Below are 7500 nucleotides of genomic sequence, written 5' to 3' on the forward strand. Positions count from 1 at the left end.
CAAATAGCGCAACGCATCGTGTGTGTAATCCATCCATCATTGACTCTAATGCACCACCAGTGTCTCATGCATTTTGAAGGGCAGTCGTATGCATAATGCATCCATGTATGTATTGAAAAAGAGGGAGAGCAGATTTATAATTCAAGGCGGGCCTTTTTGATGGCTCCCCCCCGGAGGGCCTCGCAGCGGGGGGGGGTGGTGGTGGTGGTGGTGGTGGTGGCGGCGGGGTTCTTTCTTCATTCTTCCTTCACCCCTCTCACCCTTGAACAATCCTTTCACTGGTTCTCTCCTCCACTCTCAGACGGCCACCGACCCAGTCTGATGTCGTTCGGTTCCCCCGTGTAGCGTGCGCCCCTCGGCCTGATGTTGCGCCGGGACGCTCGGTGAAGCCTCCCCGCCGCCGCCGCCGCCGCCATCATGCGAGAGTGCCATCGAGGGTGGCGCAGAGGAAATGGGCGTCTCGCAAATCGCATCTAATGACGCCGATCTAATTCAGACGGAGGGTAGAAGCGAAACCCTGCTCTTCAGGCCACGCCGCCTTATTCGATTGTGTTGCTGTTGTGTTGCCCTTCACCACCCCTCCACTCGGCCGCGGTATCTTTTGTTAATCCAATTCATTATTTGGCCAACGGGTTCGAGACTGACGTTCAAAAATATATGCGACGGCGGGTGGATTGAAATAGTCCTTCTTCTTCTTCTTCTACCGCTTCATCCGTGGGTCGGGTCGCGGGGGCAGCAGCCTTAGCAGAGATGCCCAGACCTCCCTGGCCCCAGTCACCTCCTCCAGCTCGTCCGGTGGGACCCCAAGGCGTTCCCAGGCCAGCCGGGAGACATAGTCCCTCCAGCGTGTCCTGGGTCTTCCCCGAGGCCTCCTCCCGGTGGGACATGCCCGGAACACCTGCCCAGGGAGGCGTCCAGGAGGCATCCGGAACAGATGCCCGAGCCACCTCAGCTGGCCCCTCTCGATGCGGAGGAGCAGCGGCTCTACTCCGAGCTCCTCCCGGGTGGCCGAGCTTCTCACCCTAATAAAATTTGGAATAGAATTTGGAATAAATTGAAATAGTCCCCTGTCTTAAATACAACAGCGCAAGTTATGATTGCAAAAGTTATCATGGTCATCACAAACACGGCGAGCGCGGAGAGCCAGTGCCATCGGCTGGACTTCAGTGTGACAGCCATAAATTGCGCGGCCACCAGAGGCGGCCTGTCGACGCCAAAAACTGATGGGTTATTGAGTTTCCAATAAGAGCGGCGATTAATCATCTGTCAGGAGGAGAAAAGAAAATGCAGATGTGAGCTAATACGCTGAGGGATGGGGAAAAAAAAGCCTGACAGCAGAAAAATGTGGTGGACAAAATTATCAGAACACATGGTGCTTGAGGTTTCAGGGTTTTTTTTTTTTTTTGGGGCCATCTGGCTTTTAGTGAAATACCCATAAAACCAAAGAATTGTTTACAGAGACATCACTATGATTTGCAAATCACAGAATTAAGTCATCATGAGGAGGAGTAAAAAACAAACAAACCAGTGAGGCCTATTTCACTTTCTTGTCTATGTTCCTTCATAGCCAATTTTAGGCGTATAATTCTGTCAGGTGTAATTGTGGTTAAATTGATGGTGATGCACGAACCTTGGGACACAGCTGTGTGATTAGAAATATCAATATTTATGACGACATCTTCAGTCAGTCATGCTCAGGGGGCTCATTTAAGCTTGTTAATCAGCTGATAAATCAGTCAATCAGTCAACAATGAATCAATTGTTCCTTTACTCATATCAGCTTTCATCAATAAGTTTTAAATTAAATTAAAATTAAAATTTAAAATTTTCAATTAATCTATCAATAAATGTGACTGAATTTGGTGTTTAACCCCAACTGGTGAACTTCATGTCGGTCACTGCTATTGCTAAGCGAAACTAAACTCAGCTCTACTGCGCTAAGCAAAGCATCTTCTGGCTCTATCTTAAACCAGTGCATGTGTGTGCGTGTGCATGCACGTGTGTGTGCATATGAGAGAAAAGACCTTTAAATCCTTCCAAAGTGGATTCACATATGTATCTTAACTAACCGACTGTTTATCTGATCCATGGAAGCACAGAAGTGAATAAGAGGATTATTAAAAACACTTCCCCATTCCCAAAGAGAGGAGTGGTCAGTCAGTAGCAACAAATTATACAGAAACATATATTTGTAAAAGTGTACCTCTATATGCAGACGACTCAGGCTACTTTGAAGAGAAAGCGTCTACTGAAGATGCTCTCAAGATAAACTCTTATCGACCGAGTCAGTGGTGCCCTGAGAGAGATGAGAGATGCCCCCTGTGTTTTCAAGGTTCTTATACCCACGCAGAAGGGGACTCGCGGCAAGACAGCAGCGTGTCAGAGATTTAACCCTCGGCTTCATCCGTAATCCCAAAGTAAACAATACAAAACAGTTTGCCGCTACTTCCTCACCCCTGTTAAAATTCAATTCAAAACTAAATCCGCCCGGTGGAAAATAATTGGCACCTGCCCGTGTCCCCGAGACCGCTGTGCCACCATTTCATCACGCTGTGTTGTTGCCTTCGCAAATCAAATCAACAGCTTTTCTCCTCTGAACGGCGGTGGGATAAAAAGCAATAAACTCGATGCATAAACATGCAGACACAACCGTGGTCACCTTCCTCTCTGCTTCTGTCTCTCATCTTCCCCTGACTCCCGTTGTTCTCAGATGTTCCCCGCGTCAAGGTGACCTTCCGGGGTGGGGGATTTGTTGTCTCGCGATTGAATACCAAATGTTTTCATCCGCGTCTGGCCGGGTGGCGCTCCGCTTCAGGCAGGAGCCAGTGCAAACACGTGCGCGTCGCCGAACAGGTTTCTCCTTTTGTGTGTGTTTGCTCGCCGTGTCGCCGACTCATCTGTGAAATGAGGGCGCCCCTTTCGGTCCCGATCAACCCGCCCCCACCAACCCTGAACATTGAGAACTGCGTCGTCAATACCTCGCTCACTCCTGCAATCCCCCTGCCGCTCCGTCCTCCCCCGAGCGCTAATGAGCAGCCGCGCTCAGCGGAGAGCTCAGGGATCAATTAATTGGGACGTGTCAGCAGTGGCGATGGCAGCGTTTGTGTGCGTCTGCATTTTATTATTATTTTTTTTTTTTTGGGCAAGTTCATACTGCGCAGCACAATGCTAATGCCGTCATTTATCTGTTGTCGAAACCAAAAGGCTGCTCGCACATGACTACACACACACAAAACGTTGAAATGCTCCTTCTAGATATCAGCTTCGTGGCTAAGTAATAGTTGGCCATCATCGGGGGCACAAAAACCTACGCCAGTATAATAAACAGTGAACATCTTAATTGCTGAAGTTTAACAAAAATCCTGTGCAGTGTTTGTCAAATATCCAGTAAATATGGAGAGTAAGGCACTAAGCTTCTTCAACAACTGGACAAACTAATGACTGTGACTGTATTGACAACATGAAAACATGTTTCTACATTGAACCAGCGTTTCTCAACTGGTGGGTTGCGACCCAAAAGTGGGTCACGCAGCTGTTTTGATTGGGTTGTTGGATTGGTTTCGTGGGCGGTCTGTGTTTTTAACCTCCAGCTCCATCCTGGAGGGTAACGCCCCCCAAAACATAGAAAGATTTGGCGACGGTGTGTCAGCTCTTCGTTTTCCGTGATCAAAGGCCGTTATTAGGGCACACAAATGGATCTGTAACTATGGCAAAACCAACAGGTTGTGAACCAACATATCGCGCTCTCCTTCACGTCACCAGACACCAACAAATGAACCCTCATGCCCCATTTCATTACCTCCGTGCGTCTCTTACTGTGTCATGCAAAGTGTCTGCCGTGCCGTAACTACGGCGACCTCCAATGAGCTTGCTCCAAGTCTGATTATGTCATAATCAAATCAGGCCATTCGATTCCATGCCGTTCCCCGGTAGTCCTGCGGTGTGTTTTTGAATTTAAAGGCGACCAACAAGAATAAGAAGCAAATGCCATCTTTCCAATAAACTGCCTTTAGACTCAGATCCAACGTGCACAATTTATTTAGGTCCAAGCAACACTATCAAGTTTTTCTAAAGTCAAACTATAGTTTCAAATTCATTATCACCACTTACTCACTTGGAAAGTGGCACCCTGGCACCGTCCAAACATGCTCAGCTTTGGTCGCCCACCCAGCACCATCTTTTGAGAACAAAACTTGTCGGGTTGCCTCACATGGCACCAGGCCAGCTTGACATGTGGTGTTTGTTGATGGCAGGGCTGCCACTCTTACAAGTCAAGGATTTAGAAACATTCATTTTCAAGTCGAAACACTCCACTGTAAAGCTTTTTGCCTGTGTATTCTGCCTGTTCTGGACATCGGAAAGGATCTACCTCACTACACAGGGCAAAAAGCAGTAGATCCTTTCCAATGTCCAGAACCGGCAGAAGGTAGCATCACACTTTTCTCAGAATACAACAGAAGCCTGTGCCTGTGATGACGACCCGACTTTTTATTTTCTTGTCAAAGTTGCAGCAATAAATAAAGGGTCTATAGTGGCAAACCGGTGACCTCGCAAAGTCCGAGGTGAAATCTAATCAGGTAAAAACATGCAAAACCACTTTCCTGGATGTGCAGCATCAAGACAGATGCGGTGGCGACGGCGCTGGCGGCTGCACTATCTGAAATGACTCGGTGACAGGCGCACTCGGCTGCGTGACACACTGCTGCTGCCGTTGTGTGCGTGGGGTTACGCAACCCGGCCACAAATTACGGCAATGCATCATCTGCTGGACAGTGCAGTTCCAAAGGTGAAGCACAGCAACCCTTCGACAGCAGGTAGTTGATTTGCGAGCCTCACTTGCAAGTTTGTCCGACATCAAGCGCTCGCACACACCCAACACCTGCGCACTTTGAAACGTTGCACCGCGCCGTTTCACCTCAGGCGTCCTTTACCCGACGCTGCCCGTGTTGTTTTACTGCCAGGAGGACAATTATTCCAGCGCTAGCAGCCGCTCGAAAGTCTCGCGTTGGGCCGTAATTGCACCCAGCAGCTGGATCTCTCGGGTTTTTTTACTCTAAAATCTCCCATCCGTCTTGCTAATCTGCAGCAGTCGTGTGTTTCGCCGTGGGCTGCTAACAGCCCTCAGCGATATTAAAACATAATTGGATTCAACAGCCGCCCACTCTCCTTCACAGAGATGAAGGGGATAAAGAGGTTTGAGGTAAGAGAGATTTTAGGAAAAAGCAACTGCTTCAAAAAAAAAACCAAAAAGTAGAAGAAAGAAATAAGAGTGGCATAGCACAGCTGGTGCTAAAAGGGTGCAAGTTTTGCCCAAAGCCGATGGTGTTTTCACGTGACGGAAAGAATAACTAAAAACGGCAGCGAAGGTTCTTCCAAAGGGAAGGTTCGAGCTGGCTTAACTAGCCCTAACAAATCTGATTGGCCGGGGTAGCTCTCCTAATGACCTCTCCAGGTTCTGCCTGCCTCTTTGCAGATGCTGCGAATGGGCTCTTGGCCAGATGAAGCGGTGAAGTAACTCCAGAGGATTCAGCAAATGCTCCATCTCGTTGGACTAAGTATGAATTGTACGACATTGTGGAACAGGATTTGTGAGCAATCTGACCTTGGAGGGGTCAGGTGGTGGTGGGGGGACTCCTGCTGGGATGGAGTCCAGAGTTAATCTGTCAACACTCAACTGTCCTGCACTTTTCACTCAGCTCGCAGGGAGGACACAGTACTTTCAACATGAACCCGAGGCTCTTTGACAAAAAGTCATCAAAGGTCCTATTTCGCATCCATTTTCAGATGTATCTATTATCCCAGGCCGCAGCAGAGCAGCCTCACATACTTAACTATACAAATCTATGACTCTCTGTTTAAAAAAAAAAAAAAGGGTAAAAGGGGAAGCCCTCTGTTTACAGCCTCCCACAAAACACAGAGTTTTAGCTTCCTGCTAAAACCGTGCCTTTGTTTGTTCCTTTACAGACAAGGCAGCCACAAGGCGGTCTCCTAGTGGCAAGCAAAAGGTCTAAAACAGTGGTCACTGACCTTTATGAACCTGAGAGCTACTTCATGGGTACTGAGTCATATGAAGGGCAACCAGATTGCTCCACCGTCCTAGAATAATACATTTTTTTCAGTTAGGCTTGAGTTACATATGATTATTAATGATACAGAGCTACAGTGTGTGAAGACAACAATGTTAATAATGACCACCGATGATTTAACAAAGTCGAATACAATTGAATTTTAAATACAAATCAACAACCTGCGGGCTACTCATGTGGTCCTTGGGAGCTCCACTCGGGAGTCCACTGACCAGAGCCATGTTATCGCTGTCGTGGGGACCACTGAACTGGCGACGGACGACAAAATCAACAGTCAGATCAGCAGAGTTTTGAATAAGCGGTAACTTTTATTGCACATTCCTGTTTGGTCTTGCTATGACCTTTCACCTTTGAACTTATCAGTCTCAACCAAACATTTTTTTTTTTTTCGAAGTCGGGGGTGGGACGAAATCGCCCAGAGTCTCTGTTCACAGGTCAGATGTGCACGTTCCCTTTACAAGTGAGATTTGAAGCAGAGGGAGGTCATCCTGACTCAATCTGTGACCGGTGGGGGGAGGCGGGGCCTTCAGTTCACATCTTTGCCTCGTACATGAGCCCCAAATCTAAGAGAGCGACCCGTGGGGGAGGTACAGTAGTGACATCATAGGGGGGAGGGGACAGGAAGTATTCCTGAGGGAGGTGAATTTGAACACACCCCCCGTGAATGAAACACTCCCTTTAGAATTTTGAGTCTTTTTGCAACCTTCTTCAACTTCCGACAAAACCCGCCCTCTAATAAGCGCCCCGCCCCTTCCCCCGCCCCCACCATATCACAAATACATAGGCTTATCATTCTTGGTATTTTTACTTCTTCTTCATCTTCTCTTTTGCTTGTGACAACACCTGCATCATGCTTCAAATCTTCATTTTGGCAAACCACAAATAAATTAAAAATACAAACATTCATAGAACACAATGTGTGACTTTCTTTTTGAGGACGCTTCCGAAAGGAAAACAAAAAACAAAAAATATACACGTGATACTGAAAGAAAAACAAAGAAAAACAAAAGAGAAGCAATTGCATTTGTTTTTCTCCGCGTTTTTTTCCTCGCTTTTCTTAAAAAAAGAAGGTATACAGTAGCTAGCTACCAATCACGTTTTTTTTTTCACATGCAGATATAATACAACATAGTCAGTTTTTTTCGCTTCACCCAGTTAGTGTCTGCAAACTACCAATCTAAAAACTAGAGCACAAAATGATTCTCTTGGATTCTCTTGGAACCGGCCCCACTGGGGTCTTTTCGGAGATATTTTGTCTTCGGAGCGGTTAAGGTGGGGCTTGGGAGGGGGGGGGGGGGGGGGGGGGGTCGCTAAAGCTGCTCGACCTTGAACTGACCTGACCAGCCGAATCTCAAAAAAAAAAAAAAAAAAAAGGACTAACGAAACTCTCGCAGCTACATGATCACAGACCAGG

General features: G+C 47.3%; 1 protein-coding gene and 1 long non-coding RNA gene across 2 annotated transcripts in view; both read right to left on the minus strand.

The window, feature by feature from the left end:
* The window catches only part of LOC142877431 (uncharacterized), a 98798-nt gene that overhangs the window by 15186 nt on the left and 76112 nt on the right, over window positions 1-7500 (minus strand). The window lies entirely within an intron of this gene.
* ube2ql1 (ubiquitin conjugating enzyme E2 QL1) overlaps window positions 6375-7500 on the minus strand; it is a 17376-nt gene continuing 16250 nt past the window's right edge. The window contains exon 3 of the mRNA XM_076011495.1: window positions 6375-7500. This exon is cut by the window's right edge and continues 2363 nt beyond it. The gene's annotated coding sequence lies outside the window, so the exon portion shown is untranslated.

The sequence above is a fragment of the Nelusetta ayraudi genome, unplaced genomic scaffold, assembly GCF_046127955.1.
Source record: "Nelusetta ayraudi isolate G7.1 ecotype Tasmania unplaced genomic scaffold, CSIRO-AGI_Nayr_v1 ptg000135l, whole genome shotgun sequence".
Lineage (NCBI taxonomy): Eukaryota > Metazoa > Chordata > Actinopteri > Tetraodontiformes > Monacanthidae > Nelusetta > Nelusetta ayraudi.